Source organism: Chrysemys picta, chromosome 3 (assembly GCF_011386835.1).
Source record: "Chrysemys picta bellii isolate R12L10 chromosome 3, ASM1138683v2, whole genome shotgun sequence".
NCBI classification, from domain to species: domain Eukaryota; kingdom Metazoa; phylum Chordata; order Testudines; family Emydidae; genus Chrysemys; species Chrysemys picta.
Genome location: NC_088793.1, coordinates 65,212,380 through 65,233,997, shown reverse-complemented (window position 1 = coordinate 65,233,997; position 21,618 = coordinate 65,212,380). Strand labels below are relative to the sequence as shown.

The 21,618-nt window shown below is 43.7% G+C and overlaps 1 protein-coding gene across 1 annotated transcript in view; it reads left to right on the top strand.

Moving 5' to 3' along the window:
• Positions 1–11,691: 11,691 nt before the first annotated feature.
• Positions 11,692–21,618, top strand: part of LOC122173259 (uncharacterized) — a 52,808-nt gene continuing 42,881 nt past the window's right edge. Inside the window, exons 1-2 of the transcript XR_010599505.1 lie at positions 11,692–11,835; positions 14,917–15,528. The gene's annotated coding sequence lies outside the window, so the exon portion shown is untranslated. The remainder of the gene's footprint in view (positions 11,836–14,916; positions 15,529–21,618) is intronic.

The window sequence follows — 21,618 nt, the reverse complement described above, 5'->3', positions numbered from 1 at the left end:
CGAAACTTTCGCATGCGGAAGGGAACTTTCCTGGAACTTTGTGAGTTGCTGTCCCCTGCCCTGAAGCGCAAGGACACCCGGTTGCGAGCTGCACTGACTGTCCAGAAGCGAGTGGCCATAGCCCTCTGGAAGCTTGCAACGCCAGACAGCTACCGGTCAGTCTCGAACCAGTTTGGGGTGGGCAAATCTACCGTGGGGGTTGTTGTGATGCAAGTAGCGAAGGCAATCGTTGATGTACTGCTGCCAAAGGTAGTGACCCTGGGAAACGTGGAGGCGATCATAGATGGCTTCGCAGCGATGGGATTCCCAAACTGCGGTGGGGCCATAGATGGAACTCACATCCCTATCCTGGCACCGGACCACCAGACCACCCAGTACATTAACCGAAAGGGCTACTTTTCCATGGTGCTGCAAGCACTGGTGGACCACAGGGGACGTTTTACCAACATCTACGTGGGATGGCCGGGCAAGGTTCATGACGCTCGTGTTTTCAGGAACTCTGGTCTGTTTAGACGGCTGCAGCAAGGTATTTACTTCCCGGACCAGAAAATAACTGTTGGGGATGTGGAGATGCCTATAGTCATCCTCGGGGACCCAGCCTACCCGCTAATGCCCTGGCTCATGAAGCCCTATACTGGCACCCTGGACAGTGAAAAAGAACGCTTCAACTACCGTCTGAGCAAGTGCAGAATGGTGGTGGAGTGTGCTTTTGGCCGTCTCAAGGGGAGATGGAGAAGCTTACTGACTCGCTGTGATCTCAGCGAAACCAATATCCCCATTGTTATAGCAGCTTGCTGTGTGCTCCACAATCTCTGTGAGAGCAAGGGGGAGACCTTTATGGCGGGGTGGGAGGTTGAGGAAAATAGCCTGGCTGCTGATTACGCACAGCCAGACAGCCGGGCGATTAGAAGAGACCAGCGGGAAGCGCTGTGCATCCGGGAGGCTTTGAAAGCTAAGTTCCTGAGTGAGCAGGGTAACCTGTGACTTTAAAGTTTGTGTACAGAGAAGCTGAACCTGCCCCCGTTTCTTTACCCAGTTAATGTTGACTATCCTATCCAGTTACATACCCCATTCACCCCCCTTCCAACACACGTTTCGAAATAAAAATAGTTCTACTTTGTTAATGCACACCGTTTTCTTTAATACTGTTTTCGCGGGAATTTTTTAAAACTTGGACGCAGACTGTGGTGCGGAGCGGGTGTAGTGTAGTGACGCGAATGAAGCTTCTAAACTCAAGGATTGACAGGCTCCGCTGCGGTGGGATGGTTGTTTCAACGGAGCCTGTCACCCCTCCTGATCGGGACTGTGTGTATGGGGGGGCTATGTGACTTTGTGGCAGGGGGAGGACGGTTACAGATCCCCTGCTGCGTGGCTCTGTGATCCTGCATAAGGACCGCCGCTTAAGATCTGTAACTGCCTTCCCCCGCCACAAAGTCACAGAGCAACCCACCCCCCACCACATAACATGAAAACCACCTCCCAGACTAACCAGGGTAACTAGTCACTGCATCACTGCACTGTGTATGTGCCCTGCTGCTGTACCTGCCCCCGCCTATGTACCCTGCCAAAGGTGACTGTCCTGTCCAATTACCAACCCCCTTTCCCCTCCTCCTCCAAAAGAACATGATTGAAACAGTAGTTAACAGAAACGTATTTTTTATTATCAACTACACATGGAACTGGGAGGTGAAACTTGGACGGGGGCTTGTGTCAGGCGGGAAGGAAAGAACTTTTCAAATTTTGGGGAATGAGAGCCTTCTGCTACTAGAGCTCTCTGCAGGGGTGGAGTGAGAGTTAGCAGGGACTCTGCCGCCTCTCCTTCTTTGCACTTTGGGTGAGGTGGGTATGGGACTTGGTGGCGGGGGAGGGCGTTTAGAGATAGACTGCAGCGGGGCTCTGTCCTCCTGCCTCCGTTCCTGCAGAACATCCACAAGGCGCCGGAGCGTGTCTGTTTGCTCCCTCAGTAGTCCAAGCAGCGTTTGAGTCGCCTGCTGGTCTTCCTGCCGCCACCTCTCCTCCCGATCCATGTTTGCTTGGTGCATTTGGGTCAAGTTCTCCCGCCACTGGGTCTGCTGTGCTGCCTGGCCTCGGGAACAGGCCATAAGCTCCGAGAACATGTCCTCCCGTGTCCTCTTCTTCCTACGCCTAATCTGCGCTAGCCTCTGGGAGTGTGATGCCAGGCTAGGTTGTGAGACAGTCGCAGATGGGGCTGTGGAAATGGGAAAAAGGGAGTGAATTCCTCAGAAAGATAAATGTAGTTGTGAACAAAGAACATAGTCTTTCTCTGTGAACAAGACCATGCACAGCACCTATCACATGCGCACTCAGCACAAGGTCGAATTCTCGGCCTTCGCATTCAGTGCCTGGGGTCTTGCACAGCACCTTTGAGAAGCGGGGCAGCACAACGGAATTTCTGTTGCAGGCAGACATGGTAAGCCGTAGACTTGTGGCACTTTAAAACTTTTATATTACCACTGGCCTCATTTCACATTTAAAGCAATGTCAGTCCCTGCTGCCAGCAATCCGGCAAGCGGGAACTCTGCCCCTGTCCCACCCCCTCGCAGCTGTCCCCGGGAACGATCCCTTTCGGCTGCCCCTCTCCCGCCTCCACCGCGTGGCTGCAAACCAGCGGTTACAGTTCTGTAAAGGAACGGGCAAGCAGTCCCAACACTAACATTCCCCTACCTAATTCAAAGCAGGTCACCATGAGCGACATCACCCTGATGAGGATCTCTGAGAGTGAGAGAGAGAGAATGCTCCGGGAAAGCCTCCAAAGACCAGGGCCGTATGCCGCCCTGCTGTGCAGAGCAATGATTCCTGAGTACTTGATAGTCTCGTGGCGCGGCAACGTGTCGTACTTCGGAGGACCCAATAAGGCCGCTCTCCCCAGGAACCTCATGCAACGGCTTTCCAATTACCTCCAGGAGAGCTTCATCGAGATGTCCCAGGAGGATTACTGCTCTATCCCCGGACATATAGACCGCATTTTACTGTAGCTGCAGTAGCAGGGACTAAACAGTAGAGCGGCTTGGGCAGGACAATCACGGAAAACCGGACATTGCTAGATTTTTTTTCAAAACTTGCACTGCCCATGACTGAACCGTTAAGCGCCTAGGGCAAAGTAATCATGAACAACCCATTCTTTTAATTGTTAATATTCCTGTTCTGTTAAAAGTAAATGTTTAGATGTTTACAACACTTACTGGCTGATCCTTCCCCAGATTCTGTGTCTGGGGTAACGGCTGGGGACGCTTGGTAGGGGATCTCTGTAAGGGTGATGAAGAGATCCTGGCTGTCGGGGAATTCAGCGTTGTGAGCGCTGCCGACTGCCTCGCCATCCTCATCTCCTTCCTCATCTTCCCCGTCCCCTAACATGTCCGAGGAACTGGCCGTGGACACTATCCCATCCTCAGAGTCAACGGTCACTGGTGGGGTAGTGGTGGCGGCCGCTCCGAGGATGGAATGCAGTGCCTCGTAGAAACGGGATGTCTGGGGATGGGATCCGGAGCATCCGTTTGCCTCTTTGGTCTTCTGGTAGCCTTGTCTCAGCTCCTTGATTTTCACGCGGCACTGCGTTGCATCCCGGCTGTATCCTCTCTCTGACATGTCTTTAGAGATCTTCTCATAGATCTTTGCATTCCGTTTCTTGGAGCGCAGCTCAGAAAGCACGGACTCATCGCCCCACACAGCGATGAGATCCAAGACTTCCCGATCAGTCCATGCTGGGGCCCTCTTTCTATTCACAGACCGCACGGCCATCACTGCTGGAGAGCTCTGCATCGTTGCCAGTGCTGCTGTGATCGCCACGATGTCCAGACAGGAAATGAGATTCAAACTGGCCAGACAGGAAAAGGAATTCAAATTCAAATTTTCCCGGGGCTTTTCCTGTGTGGCTGGTCAGAGCATCCGAGCTCGTACTGCTGTCCAGAGCGTCAACAGAGTGGTGCACTGTGGGATAGCTCCCAGAGCTATTAGCGTCGATTTCCATCCACACCTAGCCTAATTCGACATGGCCATGTCGAATTTAGCGCTACTCCCCTCGTCGGGGAGGAGTACAGAAGTCGAATTAAAGAGACCTCTATGTCGAACTAAATAGCATAGCAGTGTGGACGGGTGCAGGGTTAATTCGATGTAACGGCGCTAACTTCGACATAAACGCCTAGTGTAGACCAGTCCTAAGACAAACAAGTTTGTTTACATTTATGCGAGATAATGCTGCCTGCTTCTTATTTACACTGTTACGCGAAAGTGAGAACAGGTGTTCACATGACATTGTTTATGTGCCAGATATGCTAAATATCCGTATTCCCCTTCATGCTTCGATCACCATTCCAGAGAACTTGCTTTCATGCTGAATTTAAATTTGTATTCTGTTATTGTTTAACCGTGCATTTAACACGGTCATTAATCACAACAATTTTTTTAATCTCACAATTCATTGCGATTTTTAAAATTGTTTGACAGCCCTAGTTTTAGTTAACCCGAATCTGCATTTTTCAGCATTAAAAAAGCTTTGGCTAAAAATTTTCACCCTGTTCTGCTAAATATACAGACATAGTTATAGTTCATCTATTCCTGTCTAGGTGTTATATAAGGGTGTGCTACTGTTTTCTTTTTGGAAGCATATTATTTTTCCTTTCTAGAAATATATCTATAGTAATCACTTTAACTTGTGCTCATCTGTCATTTATTATCATACTATCCATAGGTCTATTGCATTTAAAATACCACACACTGACTTCTTTCAAGAACATGCAACAATTTCCCATGAAATATCAACATTGCAACAATCTTGATTTAGGATATCTTTATCTTCAAAGCCTTGTCCTCGTTTGAGGAAGTGCAAGACCCTAAGGAATTCTTGCAGCACTTAAGCATCTACCACTCAAATCACAATTGTACAATTTTCTATCAATCTCTGGCTGTAAATGGAAAGGTTATTGAAATAATTTTGGGTGGCTTTTTTTAAGTGATGTGTGAGGTCTGGCTAGACTCTATTTTTCTGTTCCCTTTTTTCAGTCTTTTTTCAAACCGAGTCTGACACAGAACCAGATTCTGAGTTAAGGGAGGCAGCATGAGGGTTACTCGCGGCAGGAATTGATCCAAAATCTGCTTTTCTTTTTTTTTTTAAAGTGAGGGGAAGAGACCAGTCAGACAAATCACAGTTTACAGAGATGAGATGTGCTCTGTAGTAGGGACTGAGTGGTTTAGGACAATTTGAATTTATAATCCAAATTTACTGCAACTACATTTAGGGCCAGCTGATAAATTGTTAAAAATTGACATTGCTCCATAGACTTCAACACCACTATGCCAGTTTACATCAGCTGAGGATCTGGCACTGTGGGTTAACTTTCAAGTTATTTCTATGATTACTGACCTGAAAAAAACAAAAATCACCAATAAAATATTTTTCACAATTGATTTAATATAGAAAATTGGGGAGGGAATGAGGTTAAGATTATACTAACTAAAAATTAAAAAAAAAACATACTCATTCTTAGGAATTCCTTCCCCCCCCTTCCTTTTGCAACATGTTTTCATTTAAGAGTTTCCCTTTTACATAGAAAGTCCTTGCCAAAAATTCTGTTGGTAATAATTTAGTGCATGTTCTTTTTTATTAAATGTTAATTGTACAAAGTTACTGCCCTTGGTCACAGAAAAGCACTCACACATTGTAGGAAAGAAAGAGTAGAAAACTGAGGGTGAAATCCTGAAGTCAATGGAACCAAGATTTCCACTTCTCTCTTTATTCTGTCTTACTATAGCTATTGAAGCACTGCAGCTGCAGGTAGCCATCTGTCTCTGATCACCTTCTCCTGGTCAAAGGAAAGATTTTAGTCTTATTGACTTCCTCTCCTATTCCAAGTGGGGTATGTCTTCAGTTTAACTCTCAGGAACACTGAAATAGGAAAGATCCAAAGTGATCAATCCTGAATCTAAAGAGGCAGAAGTATTAGGAAAGATAGAAAGAATGGTGGAGGGGGAAACTGAACACTGTGATGAGGATTTTCTTTGACCAAGAATTTTAAACAACCTCTTGAATAGGTTGTAGGCCTTGTTCCAAGGCAAGTTGTTCCAGATAGTATTTGGGCTGGACTCCGTGATACCACTGGTGGTTCAGGTTGGTTGAAATTCTGATCCATCCTACGCAAAATTAAGTTCAAATTCCACGGTAGGGAGAAACTGAGCCAATGTCCCAAGATAAACGAAAAGAATAACCCCCTGGACTATTTCTGTTTTAGAGACCATAACAATGGGTGCTATAGAAAACCCTGGGATAAGTAGATTAGTCAAAGTTCTACCTCCCCAGCTCTTTGTTAATCACACTCTCTCAAACAGTGGGTTCTTTTAGCAAATATTCAGCCCTTTGTTGTTTATATCAAATTTATGGTCTTTTCAGATTGACCAGAATTGATCTTGATAAAGGAAAATATCCTTTCCTTTTCAATTCATTTTCACCAGTACCAAAAACTTTCTCAGGTCACTTCAATTAGAGGATTTTTGTATCTTATAACACAGTCTTTCTGATGTTTGACTTTTCTGAGAAGGGATACTGAGAGCTGTTCAGAAAATGGAATTTCCATCCTCTCCATCTGTAAAAGGGACTGAGGAAATTCTGATATTTTAAATTTTGTTTTTGCTCAAAATGTTTTTATAGAATGGAAGTTCTGAAAAATTCTGATTTGGAAACATTGAGATGTTTTATTTGAATAAGGTTAAACATTATAATAGAAAATATTAAATTTAGTAAATATTAAACAAATATGATTAAACAAATATTAAAACAAATTTTACTATCATGGAAGTTGAAATGATTAGTTTAGATATTTTTCTGTCAAATATCATTGAAATAATCATGTTTCTCCAAAAGACTTTGATTTTGATGCAACTGTGTATTCTGACAGAAATTTGTTCAGTTGAAAACTTTGCAACCAGCTCTAGTGATGCCACAGTTCCTACCATACTTCTGTCTAATAGTACTTTGAGTTGCAATTAAAAGCGAAGGGGAGAGACATAATCCAGTGCCCGTAGTGTCACATCAGTAGTTAATGTCTAAAAACATCTAAATTAATGTATTTTAAGCAGGAATTTAATGTGGGTTATGCACTATCATGTACCAGGTGTCATTGCCCAATATATACTAAAGATGTATCATTTAGATATGCCACTCACATTGTTACATTTAAATGTCTGGCAACAAAGAGGTTAAACTTCTTGCCATTAAAGAAAAAAAATAATCATTTGCATTGCTCAATGATACTGGAAAGGGGTAACAGTTAAGGGAGAGAGCAATCTGAGAAGCAAATGAAGCTGGAAAATAGGCTTGAACATTCTTCGTTTGAAGTTTTTTGAAGAGTTAGCAAATGTTGTCAACCAGAATTTTAGATCTTTCCTTTTGCCCTTATGCTTCAGTGATTACTGGGAAAAGGTTGCATATTGCAGTTCATCCCACGTAATCATCTGATGGGACCTATAACCTCAGAAAGTGGAACAGGGACAAGGGAAGGAAGGAAGGAGGTAATTCTTGTGATTGCAATTTTATGTTTATCACATGCAAATACATTTCATTTAATTCCTCTTGGCTGAGATTTATTTAACCTATACTGTTCTGTTAACATCTAATGGAAAATCACCAGTGTGAATCTTCGTCATTCATAAAGAAAGAGGAGGTTGGGAAATGAGAGGGGATGGGGGTTAAGTAATTTTTAAACTCATTGTTACAGCTTTAAGTCCAAAGAATGAAATAAAATAAATATTTGCATTCAATTGACAGTTTCAGCCAAGCACACAATGTCAGTGTCTATACTGTGTCATTCAGTTCTGAAGCCCAGTTCTCAGAAGTTATGGAAGTGAAAACATGGCCTGCTGAACACATGGATCTTACTAAATTAATCTGGTTGAGGGCCAGATTGTTTTCCCTGCTAACATTTTCGTGTCTCTTTTCAACTAACATGAAGTGCCAGTACCTCACAAACTCTGTACCTTCTTCTTACTCCCTCATGGTAACTTTTTTTTCCCTGTTACACCCCCTTCTACTCTGCTGGCAAGTTTATCTTGCTCACTTTGTACCCCCCAATCAATGCCAGGTCTGCAAAAGTGTCACTATTTTACCACTCCCACTTGTTTTCAGCTCAGCTTAGAACACTCCGGGCCTTATTCTCATCTGACTCTATTGATGTATTTCTGTTGGATTTACTGGAGTCACTTCTGACTTACGTTGCTGTAAATAATATCACAATCGTGCTCAGAAAGCCTGGCATATGTTCTCACTCTGTCATTTTTCTGGCTAAAAAAATCTTTTGGCAAAGTTGCCCTTAAAACTTGTCAGTTTTGCTTTAGATAAACAGATACGGTTGACTATTCTTCCCATAGAGAATACCTAGAGAATAGGGCAAATGCTGAAGTAACATTCTTTAGTTCCTTGAGGCAGTTGGCAAGTTTTTAAGGGTGACCACTATGCTTAGCCTTTTCCAATTACAAGACCCTCATGTTTACTTATTCCTTAATGAATTCTAGATTTCAGTTTAGTCATACAAACACAGGTCTCATAATTTCACATGCTTTTGTTAATTTCTGTGACCCTCTTGTTCTACTCTGATGGTGGTTCTTCTGTAGGGCAAACTGCATTGATGATATACTGCCTTGATATATAAAAACAACAAGGAGTCTGGTGGCACCTTAAAGACTAACAGATTTATATGGGCATAAGCTTTCGTGGGTAAAAAGCTTATGCCCAAATAAATCTCTTAGTCTTTAAGGTGCCACCAGACTCCTTGTTGTTTTTGTAGATACAGACTAACACGGCTACCCCCTGATACTTGCCTTGATATATAGGGCTCACTCACATCTGGCAGGCATGAGCCATACTCCCCCTCCTTCCCAGTGCTTCTTGCATGCTGTGGAATAGCTTAGTATGCTACAGTGCTTAGTTTGTGCCAGAGCTTGCCAGGGCTGAGCCCTGGCACTTCTAGACTTGGCAGTTCATAGCCCCGGCACCTCTGGGCTTGCCACATCAGTTATGAAAGAAAAAATTGCTAGAGTCGCAGCACCTCTTTCATGATAAATTAAGCATTGGCCTGCAAGGGTAGTAATGAGAGAACATTTGTTGTGCTCAGGCCAGTACAGGGTCCACAGTTCCTATAACTGGCAGGAACTCAAGGAAGGGGGGGGAGGGTTCATCTCCTTATCACCTCCCCACAAGTCCAGGCAGCTGTACCAAGAACAGTCACAATCTGGTCCTTAGTTTCTCATGGGGAGTTAATATTAAGGATCCTATTCTCGTCTTTGAAATCAATGGAGTTCTGCTATTGACTTCAGTAGGATCAGGATTGGGCCTTTAATAAATTGTTATTAAAGTGACTTCAGGTACTACTGAGAAGACTGTCCCTTTAAAAACTCTCAAAAGAAAGGAGGGGGCTTCTTCTCTGAACATGACAACATAAGATTGTCCATACTGGACCAAAGGTCCATCTAGCCCAGGTACCCCAGAGGGAATGAACAGAACACATAATGATCAAGTGATCCATCCCTGTCACCCATTCCCAGCTTCTGGCAAAACTGAGGCTAGGACACCATCCCTGCCCATCCAAGCTAATAGCCATAGATAGACCTATCCCCCATGAACTTATCTAGTTCTTTTTTGAACCCTCTTATAGTCTTGGCCTTCACAACATCCTCAACTAACACGAAGTACCAGCACCTTGCAAACTCTTTACCTGCCTCTTACTCCCTCATGGTAACTCTTTTTTCTTGTTACACCCCCTTCCACTCTCTTGGCAAGTTTATCTTACTCATTTTGTACCCCCAATCAATGCCATGTCCGTGAAAGTGTCACTATTTTACCACTCTCACTTGTCTTCAGATCAGCTTAGAACACTCTGGGCCTGATTCTCATCTGACTCTATTCATGTTTTTCTGTTGACTTTATTGGAGTCACTCCTGACGTATGTTGCTGTAAATAATATCATCACCGTGCTCAGAACGCCTGGCCTATGTTCTCACTCTGCCATTTTTCTAGCTAACATTTTTCTGCCCTTTCTTTACCTTCTGTGGTCTGGGTTATCTCAGTGGTCCTCTTGGCTACTCCCAGACACCCTTCAGCATTTGTGTTCCTGCTCGTCTCCTGTATGTGGGTGTAATACCTGCACACTCCTGATAGAAAGATCGCTGGGAGGCCTGAAGAGCTGCTATGTTAGAGAAACATGCCCTGGGTTTTTGGTTAAAATCAAGATTAGTTCCGCAATTTCACCGCACCTACTTAGTGGTGGCTTTCATATTGTGTAGTGTTTGGCTTGGACAAACTTAGGCTTGCTCTTCTCTATGTTAAGAAAAAGACAACTGATGAATCCTGAGTTTGCCTAAAACAACATTTCCGATTTTTACTGAAAAATACTTGAAGTTGCTAAGGTCAGAAGAAGTAATTGCTATGTCTGCATGGATAGTAGGTGAGGTAACATTCTCATACCCAGCCAAAGGGCTTCCGTAATATGGGTTTGATAAAGCCGTAGCAAGAAAGTATGAGTGCCGTTGAGACGAAAGCATTCCTGTAGGCATCTGCCTTTTTTAAAAGTGCAGCTAAATCTTCTGAAAAGTGACTGTACAAATGGCAATGTCCAGTTCCACATCTGTTTCTCAAAGGCGTCAACATACAGTGTGCTCATTTTACAAGTAAAACAATAGCTTTTCTAACTGACAGCCTTTCAAGCTCACCCTGGGATTTGAAAGTCCATCCCATGTCCTTTCTGGCTCACACCTCACCACCGCTAATGAAGATTCTGCAACTGCAATTTAGCTAAAAATTCTGTTGGTGACGTGTGAGCCAGAAAAGAATCCAGTTCCCTCTTCCCAAGCTATGCTGGTTTTCTATTGCCAATGAGATAAAAATAATATAAACGTAAGTAATGAAAGCAAGAAGATAGGGCTTTGTATACAAATAGGAAGCAGTTTTTTTTGAGTAAGGAGGTGCCATTTACATAGTCCATTTTCTAGCCATAACTGTATTTTAAAAAGCCTAACAGTAGCTCCTAAGCAATAATATAAGATAATGTGACAACTGTACCAAATAATATTTATGTCTTGTTGCTGCTTTCTCCAAACTCAGGTCAGATCAGTTATTTACTATATGCACACTAATGAAAATAGCACTACAGATATTTTCCCAGTTTTCAAGACTGTGTTTTCATAATGGCAAAGAACTGCAATATATGTAAGACATTTCCTACTGAATTAGTGGATGTTTAATTGTAGTTCATCTAAAGCTACCACTTTCTTTGATTTCACCACCAAGTGCCCACAAACAACTAATACACATCATTCAGCAATATTCCTTTGACACGCAAGATGGAAAACTGATGACAAATGCAGGGTTAAATATAGAAAATGGAACCCATAGAGAATAATTTTTTTTTATGTTTGCGGACAATGCATATGTTTTTTGAGATTAAACTGCTCAGGCAAAGTGAATCCTGTCATGCTAAACCAAGCCTGAACAAAGTTCATTTTTACTACCTAAAAAGTTTAGACTGGGCTAAAACAAAAACTAGAATTTTACCTTCTTCCCTCCTGCACTGCAGAGTTACAGAGCTGGCAATGAGTATACACTGTAATTTCATTAGAGCTCTGTCAGGCATGGACAGGAGCCCTAGAGAGAACCTATTTCATATGTTTATTTAAACTTTTTAGAAACAATCTACAAGATGGAAGGAAAAGCATGTCAACAGATAGATTGCAAGAATGTAGAGGCCTCTGAGAAGCTGAAAAATGCAGAGGTATGCAGAAAAGAAAAACTCTGTTTCTGGGTGGGGATTCAAACTTGCATCTCCTCTATCCCAGGTGAGTGCGCTACTCATTGGGCTAAAGTGGGTGGTGGTGGGGAGTTGGTTAGTAGCGCCATCTCTTACTCTTCCTGCTCTGGTGGGTTTGTAAATGGCTGAAACTATTTGTGTCCAATTCATGAATAGCTTAGGGTCGATCAAAACAGTTTGTTCAATAAACTGCTAGTCTGAAAATTTCGCCCAGCTGTTGTCTAATTCTACTCCCGTTAAGGTCATTAGCAAACTCCTATTGACTTCAGTGGGACAAGTTCAGGCCTTAAGTAAAATGCATAGGCAAAGCAAGCTGGGAATGGGAATACAAACTGAGTCTGCACGATAAAGGTATAGTTGGAGCTGGCAGAAACAGAGATTGGAAGCAGCTGCAGTAAAAGTGAATTATTATCATGTATGTTTATGTTTGTATACTTGCACAAATGAAACATATGTTTTAGTGTACTTTTTCTGCTTTTGCCAGCTGTTTTTCCCTTATTTGACCTATTCATGTTGTTCACTGTTCAAGTTGTTTCCACTTGGACAGTCTTGCATAATTTAAGCTTTAATATATATGATCTCATTCAATTAGCATATGTAAATTTATTGAATCTTCTAGTTTAATAAACATATTAGTGATACTATGGAAAGGGGAGGCAGCGTTTCTCAAACTGGGATCTGTGGACTGGGAGGGAGGGAAGGACTGGGATCCGCGCTGGGAAGGAGAGGGAGGAGTGGGGATGAGGCATGTTCCGGGGAGGAGGAAGAATCATCTCTGGGGCCACTGGGCCCACTGATCAACCACTCCCCCTCCTTCCAAGTGCCTCCTGCATGCTGCGGAACAGCTGTTCCCCGGTGTGCAGAAGATGCTGGGAGAGAGGGGGGATGTGGGTACTTGGGGGAGGGATGGGAAGAGGAGGGGCAGGGGTGGATCAGGGATGGGAAGAGTTGGGGTGTGGCCTTGGGGGAAGGGGTGGAGTGGGGGCGGAGCCTGGGGCTGAGCGGGGAGGGGGGGTTTGGAGGTCCATGGCAAAATTGGAGGTCCATAAATCAAAATGGGGGTCCTCGGGTTGCTAAAGTTTGAGAACCGCTGCTAAGAGTCCGGACATCTGGGTACTTTTTCACAGGCCTATAGTGTGGCTTTAGATAAATCATCTTGCCTTTCTGTATCTTGGTCAACCCATCTGTAAAGTGAGATGAAGATACTTACCATCCTTTTTAACGTGTCTTGAGGTTTTTGAATGACTATGTGAGAGCTACGTAATTTATGGCAATTAAATAAATATCTTGTTACCAGTTTTTCCATATGTGGAAAGCTCATAGCAGGGATTCAGATAGGAAAAGTGTTTTGTTTTTGTTTTTTATTAACTTTCACTACAACCTCTTATCATATGAATTAGGCTTTTAAGAATACAGGGTACAAAACAGTAAGCAAATGGGAACATGAATGATAAGACCTGCAATTTTATACTTGTTTATCAAAACTGCATTGGAAGGTGGACAATTGTTAACTTATCCCATTTAATTTGGAGAGAAGTACCAACCAGTAAAGAAAAAGGAACCTGGAAACATCACTGTCACGTAAGAGTTGTCATCTCTCAAAATCCTATTATGACAAACTAAAATGAGCTCCTAGAATAGTTTGACCCTGCCCCACCAATGTTCCACTTGTGGAATTGAGGTGTAGCTTGATGAAAGGCTGGAATACTAGTGATGTTTCTGGGTGGCTATAGGGATTATAAAGCTCTCTGGTGCCTGGGAAAGAGTAGTAATTCTGTCAAATATTCTTGATAGGTAACTCTCTGGAGGAATCCCACCAGAGACCTATATAACCCAGAAAATGAATGAACTAACTAACTAAAATAAAATAGGATGTTTTGCTGCCAGAATAAAGAATGTTACAGTTAGACTAATGAAGTTCTTCAAGAATGATGGGAAAGTGAATGACTGTTACATCAGTTAACTAACTTTGCAATTGATCCCACTGATTATAACATTTGTTTCCCACTGGAAACAAACCCACAACAGTAAAGGAAGATTCATTATAAGCAAGAATTACTTCAGGGAACTGGGATAAAGAACTATTATGGGCTCGAAGGACTCAGATACTCTTCTCTGAGATACTTCCATTTTCAAGAGTGAATGAAGAAGTCCAAAGTAGGTCCCCTACTGATGGATGTGTTTGTGGTTCAGAGGGGAAGGGTTTGGATGCTCAAGATATTACAATTACAATTAGCTGAATGAGATGATCTCTAGCCTCCTAGGCTGAAAATTGGCTGGACTTGTTAAGTAGGCTTTGAAGTAGGTAGTGAGTGGGATAGAGAGCTTTCACTTAACCAAAATAATGCTATGTAATTTCAGTTTACAAAATCTGATAGTTGATAGAGATGAAGAATAAAAGCATTAATTTACTAATATGTTGATATAACAAATAATGTAGTGTTTCAAACAAGTATTAAATATAAGAGAAGTTCCTAAATCATGGAGAATATGGTGTAATGGTCATAACTTAAACGTTTATTTTCTTCACAGTAGTGTCATTCTCAGTTAGTATAACCTGTGTAGGAGACAAGAGAAATGTTAGCAGTATATGTCAAAAGTAAAGCTGGGTGGAAAACCCAGTTTTTTCATGTGGTAGTTTTCACAGGATAACTATTTAATTATTTTAAAAATAATTTCCGTGGACTTTTTCAAAACAAAGCTAAGCAATATTTTTCATTTAAAACGTTCTGATCTGAAAATCTAAAGCAGTGATTTTCAACTGTGGTCCATGGAGCCCTGGGGGTCCACAGACTGTCTAAGAATTCCAAAGGGGTCCCCACCTCCATTTGAAATTTTTGAGGGGTCCGCAAATGAAAAAAGGTTGAAAACCACTGATCTAAAAAAAATTAATATTTTCTCATGGAAAATTTCAATTTTGAGGCAACCATATTTTCCAACAGGAAAATGTTTTGGTCAGATGTTTGACTAGCTGGAGGCAAAAGTATTGTGTAATGACAGGGAGCATCAACTCAAAAGTGATGAATGTGGTAGTGAAATTTTGTTCTGTTGTTTCACACTTTATTCTCTCTCTCTCTTCCCATTCCCCTGACACCTTTTGTCCTTCCAGTTCTCTGCTGATACCCTCAGATGATTCCTTCCAACCCTTTTCTATTCACTTGCTGCCTAGTTCCCACTCCTACCCCCATTGTATTTGCCCTTTCCTATATTAAATTTTGTCCCATTAGCAGCTAGCCATCCACCTTACCATTTCTTTGTTGAATTGTCCCCTACCTACACACACTTTTCTACAGTGGGAGAAAGGATGGATGCAAACTCCCATCCCTACAACATGGCACAGAGAAGACCAGAATCTTAATTGCCCTGCACCTTACACAGTCATTTAAACATGAGGAAAGTGTGTATAAAATGCTATGTAAACCCTTTGGGGTTTAGAGAGCATGTCCCTTTAAATCTTTTTCCTAAGCGGGAGGGGGAGAGTAAGAAAAAAGGAGGGAAACTCCAGGGGGCAGTGCTGGAGCTGCAAGGAGAGGGAGAGGCAGCGTGCAGGCCCTGGAAAAGTGAAGCAGCAGAGAACCTGCCCAAGGCCTGGGACAGACAGGGCCGATCGGGGACACCCCAGGACAGGAGCCAGGAGGAGCACTGTGCCAGGGAGGAATTGCCGAGAAGGACAGGCCGGAGCTGGACCCAGTATCACGGCTGCCCAGAGCTGCACGGGGCTGTAAGTACTGGAGCTTATGACTCTGCATTGGGGACAAGGAGGGAGGTTGCTAGCTAGTTAAGTGGGGAGGTGGTCGCTCTGTGTGGCTTTGCAGAGAGCAGCAGAAGAGGGCACTGGAGGGGTTTGTTGGGGAAAGTTCACTGGCGCCGAAGACGACCAGGAGCACCCAAGACTCACCACTGGACTGGAACTTTGCTCAGGACTTCTGAACTCTGTGTGCAGACACATTGCTCAGTGTCTGCCCTTCTAGACTGTGCTACCACTAGGCCTGTGGGGCCTTGGCTTGGATGCAGCCCTGTTTTACTGCTCCCCCTATATTTTCCCTTGTTCTTTTTCTCCTCTCATCCCTCTGTAAATAAATATTTCCCTTGTTATATCCATTGTACTTTTCCCGTGTGTGGGTGTGTTCACTCTGGGGGGTTTGGAACAGGTGCCCCTGGGGTGGAAGGGATTTCTCCTGCTGCATTCTTGCGCACGCCTTCTCTTGGCCAGAGCTGCCTGCAGAGCAGAGTCCATCTTGGCCACGAGGGCACTAAAGTTACAGCTACATCACAGAATCTCCTGGGATGGTGAAGGTGCTGATGATGTTCTGCTTCTTACAGAAGCATAGGTCTTAAATGGTGGCATGATTTTTCTATTGGGCAGATGGAGGCAGAGGGCTGTGGCACAAAAATGCCATTGAGTGCCCTTGTAGGTACAGAGGAAGTCAAACTGTTTAAGAGTACAAGGAGAGTGATGTAATATCTCGTTGGTAAGAGAGACAGAATTTGGTTCAATAAACAATATTACATCACTAATATTCTGGGATCGACACAACTACAAAAACACAGCATAAGGGTACAGGGGTCAGTCAAAGCACGTAAGAGGATTCTTGAGAACTTTAACATGGACAGATCAGCTGGTCTAGCTGGTGTGCATCCTTAACAATGAATAATACTTTATGGAGGCTTGGTCTAGATGAAATGACTGAGTGGTTGGTACACAACTAGTTGAAAATCCAGCTAGTTCCTTAAGTACCCTAGGATGAATTTCATCTCCTGCTGTCTTCAATATGTTTAACTCATCTAATGATCAGAGGGGTAGCAGTGTTAGTCTGGATCTGTAAAAAGCGACTAAGAGTCCTGTGGCACCTTATAGACTAACAGACGTATTGGAGCATAAGCTTTCGTGGGTGAATACCACTTCGTCAGGACTCTTTGTCTATAAGGTGCCACAGGACTCTTTGTAGCTTTTAACTTATCTAAGTATTCTTTAACCTGTTCTTTCCCGATGTTGGTTTGTGCTTCTTCCCCCTTGTTGTTATATTAACTGTGTTGAGTATCTGGTCACCATTGCCTTTTTAGTGAAGACTGAAGCAAAATAGGTATTAAAGACTTCAGCCTTCTTGATGTCATCATTTATCAGCTCTCCTTCCCCACTAAGTAGAGGACCTATATTTTCCTTCATCTCTCTTTTGCTCCCAATGTATTTAAATTATCTCTTCTTATCATGGGTGGTGCATATAAGAGGCTTGGGGAGGCTAAGCCTCCCCAGAAAAGGCTGGCCATGCAAACGACAAGAAATGCTGGATGCAGCAGGGTCACCTCCCTTTGAAGGTGCGCCAGCTTTTGGAGCGCCGCCAGCGGAAGCTCCCTAGAAGTGGGGGGGCCACTGGCACCCAGACTGTGGCTCCGCCTTTGCTCTGCCTCTTCTCCTGTGACCCCACCATCACTCGCCCTGAAGGCAGGAAAAAAGTGATGGGGCCATGGCCCCCTGATCCCCCCCCCCCGTTCCGGCACCCCTTAGCACCGTCATTAACACTCACAGTCCAGCTGTGGGACTCCTCCTCCTGCTCTGCATACTGATGCTGGAGCAGCTCAGCTAAGGAGCACCAGACTAGGGGGAGCCAGGGGCCATGGCCCCATGACTTTTAAAAGTGGGAAGGCTATGCCCTTCCCTATTTTCCTGCCTTAAGAGAGAGCTATGGGGGGTAGAGGGAGGAGAGGAGCCAGCGGCAGGAGAGGCGGGGGGTGTTTTGGGGGAAGAGGCTGAGCAGGGATAGGGCCTTGGGGTTGGGCAGGGGGGTGGGACCATGGTCAGGGAACCGGTGGCTCCCCACAGTTCTAGGGAACTTCCAGCGCTCGCATAAGCCTCTCCAAATGAGAGTCATGCACTGCCTATGCTTCTTATTACCTTTTATGTCCTTGCTAAGTATAACTCATTTTGTGCTTTAGCCATTCTAATTTTCTCCCTACACCCTTCTACTATTCTTTTGTATCCCTCCTTAGTTCATATTTCCACTTTTTGTAAGATTCCTGTTTGATTTTCTGGTCTTTAAGGGTCTCATGATAGAGCCATGACCTCCTACTATTCTTCCTTTATTTCCTTCATAGCAGGATAGTTTGTAATTCTGCATTTAATATTATCTCCTTGAGAAACTGCCTGCTGTCCGGGACACCTTTCTTTAGATTATCTTCCCAGGGACCTTATCTACTAGTTCTGAGTTAGACTAAAAAAAAAAAAAATCTCAGACAATTGTCCTTATTCAGCTTCTCTACTTACTTCCTTTCCTTAGAACCACAAAGTCATCATTTCATGATCACTTTCTCCCAAATTGCCTTTCACCTTCAGATTCATTACCAACTGGTCAGAATAGAGTCTAAAATGGCTATCCCCCTGATTCCTTCCTGTAACAAAAAGTTGTCCCCAATACCTTCCAAGATTGGAAATGTTGTGTTTTGCCATATCACTTTTCCAACAGCTGTCTGGTAGCTAATGTCCCTCATTACTACCAGGTCTTGTGTTTTTGATATTTGTTGTTTGTTCTAGAAATGCCTCACCCACCTCCTCTTCCTGATTTAGTGGTCTCTAATAGACACCTACCTTGACGTCACCCCTATTTTTTGCCCCCTTTATCTTTAGAGCCTTTCAACTGGTCTGCCTCTGACCTCCTTCTGGACCTCAGAACTAGTGTATACATTCTGATAACTATTGAAACACGCCTTTTCTTTTAATCCTGTCTGTTCTTCCTGAACAAGATATACCAGTCTATACCAATAATTCAGTCATGAGACTTATCCCACCAAGTCTCTGGGATGCTAATTAAGTCATAATCTAGCTTATGTACTAATACTCTCAGTTTTCCTGTTTATTCCTCATACTCCTTGCATTTTTGTATAAATATCTAAAATTTCCCTCACTGATTTCCCTCTTCTTGCTCCTATCGATAGGAGCAAGAAGAGGGAAATCTGTAATTTCCCAGGCCCCCTCCCCCGCCATCATCTAGCCCTCTGTTAAGGTTACTTTTTTGTACATACCTGTGAGCTTTTGTCACTTGTCCCCTCTGAGCCTAGCTAAAAGCTCTCCTCACTAGATATGTGAGGCGGTGCGCAAAGATTCTCTCCCCCTTCTTGGAAAGGAAGACCCCATCTCTTCCCACCAGAACTCCTTCCTGCAACAGCATTCCCAGCAGGTCAAGACCAGGGCCTGAGAAGAAACCTCCAGAGTCGGGGTGTCTGTTTAGTGGGAGCCTCCACAGGTGCAGGCAAAGGAAGAGCTAATAGTGGTGTTGGTGTCATGCAAGTTCTTCCTTTTAAAGTATCTGCAAGTTAAGGAAAGGAAAAACAAAACACACAACCTTACCTCCCTACCTTAGTCAATTTGCTAACTCCCTTAATCTCCCAGCTGCCTTCATTTTACCAGCTCCTCGAAGCCTACATGCTCTTTAAAGTCTGGGTCCCAAACACAGCTAGAATGGGTGACTCCACCACCTCTCACTCAGCTGTTTCTAGTCACTGACCTATCCAATCAGAAACTGTACTGACTTCAAAGAGCCCTGCCTGAAAGCAGGTGCTAATTCACCTAACTGCACGGCAAGCTAGCCCAAATAGTGAGCAACCTAGCCTAGATTACACAACACAGCAACCAGCCCAGAATCCTACCAAACCCAATGGCAAGTTCCCAGCACAGAACATGCTCCTCTTTTGCCCCCACCCATCCCCAGAGTTAATCAATAGCCATAAAACAGAAGGGCCCACAGATACTCACCAGCTGGCTAACTCCCTTAGTCTCCCAGTTGTGTAGACAACTTCTGGGAAGTTTATAGCAGGGATATCCCAGGGATTAGTGCTAAGTGCCTAACAAAGATAATAAATTGTGTTGAAAACAACATGAGATTCAAGTGGGAAATATGCAATCTAATACAGCTGGGAAAAATAAGTTAAATACAGATATTCTCATTACAGATATGAAGAAACCCAGAACACAGTAATGCTCATAGACTTTAAGGCCAGAAGGGACTATTGTGATTATCTAGTCCAGGGATCGGCAATCGTTGGCATGTGGCTCATCAGGGAAATCTGCTGGCAGGCCGGGACTGTTTGTTTACCTGCAGTGTCCGCAGGTTTGGCCGATCGCAGCTCCCACTGGCTGCAGTTCGCCGTTCCAGGCCATGGGGGCCACGGGAAGCGGCGGCCAGCACATCACACCGCTTCCCGCAGCCCCCATTCTCAGGTAAACAAACCATCCTGGCCCGCCAGCGGATTTCCCTGATGGGCCACGTGCCAAAGGTTGCTGATCCCTGATCTAGTCTGACCTCCTGCACATTGCAGGCCACAGATCCTCACCCACCCACTCCTGTAATAGACCCCTAGGGAGTTACTGAAGTCCTCAAATCATAATTTAAGGCTTTAAGTTACAGAGAATCCACCATTTACTCTAATACTGAAAGAGAGCTTTAAGGTTAGACAGAAAATTAGCAAAATTATGTATGAGTTTGAGATGGGGCAGGAAAAAATATTGGGCTACAAATACATCATGTCATGGAGAACAGAAGTAATGGTCAGGTTTTATATTATAATGTGACTGTACCTGGAATATTCCATTCATTCCTGGGCACCATTTTACCAGAAAAATATTGACAAACTGGAGAGTTCAATTTTGCATTGGCAGGGAGGTAGACTAGACAACCTGATGGGTCCTTTCCATCTTAAATTTCCATAATTTTGTAACTGAAATCATTAATGTTGTTCCTGAGATTCGGGTGGATACTTGAGGACTTGGGTGGTTATGCTACAAATAGAGGCTTGATTTATGGGATGGGTACAGTTTTGTCAAAAACATGGATTATACCTAAGAGAATTTATTGCTGAGCTAAAGTTAAGTACACAACTTGGCTGCGGTCAATGCTCCTAGGCTTAGGAACAGTCACAGGGGCTCCATGTGCAGCCCCCACCCTGCCCTGAGTGCTATTTCTGCAGCTCCCATTGGCCGGGGACCATGGCCAATGGGACCTGTGGGGCGCCGCCTGCACGCGGAGGCAGTGTGCAGAGCCTCCTGGCTGCACCTCTGTCTAGGAGCAGCAGGGACATGTCACCGCTTGCGGGGAACCGCCCAAGGTGAGAGCCGCCCAGATCCAACACCCCGCATCGCCTCCTGTGCCCAAACTCCCTCCCTCTTAGTTAACTGGAATTTTTGACATATCACACCGCCCCATTCCCCCAACATGCCGGATAACAAAGCTTTTACTGTATCTAGCTAGTCAATTATGACATATTTATAAATATATTTCATGAGATGCTGAATTTCCTTTTGCTCATACTGCACATATAGTGTTTCAACACAGCACTAATAACCTATTTTTCACATTTAGGACCTTAATTCTATTTTTCTTATTTAGGCTCAGATTTATGTTGAGTAGCGCCTTACTCCACACACAGTCTTATAGATTTCAGTGCTACTATTCACGGAGTATGCTGCTATTCAATGTGAATAAAAGGTGTCAGAATCTAGCTTTAAAGCTATTATTTAACTTTTAGGCCTATAGCGCACTATAATCTAGCAAAATAATGAGCAAACCTTATAAGGCTGACTCTAGCACAGTTTGTAAGCTGCTTTTAACAGATTGTATGAAAAGCAATTACAACTAGATCTGCCTCTGCATCTTTCACCAGAATCACCTCTCTCTTGCGTCCCAATCCCACCTGCTTCCAAAAAGTCTGAAATTACCATACAGGTTTTTCTGCCAGAACAGATATTTGATCTGAGATTTTCTTTTTTGTCTCCTGCCATATCTTTCTTGATTTTTTTCTAAACCTTTTTCAGAAGTCTCTA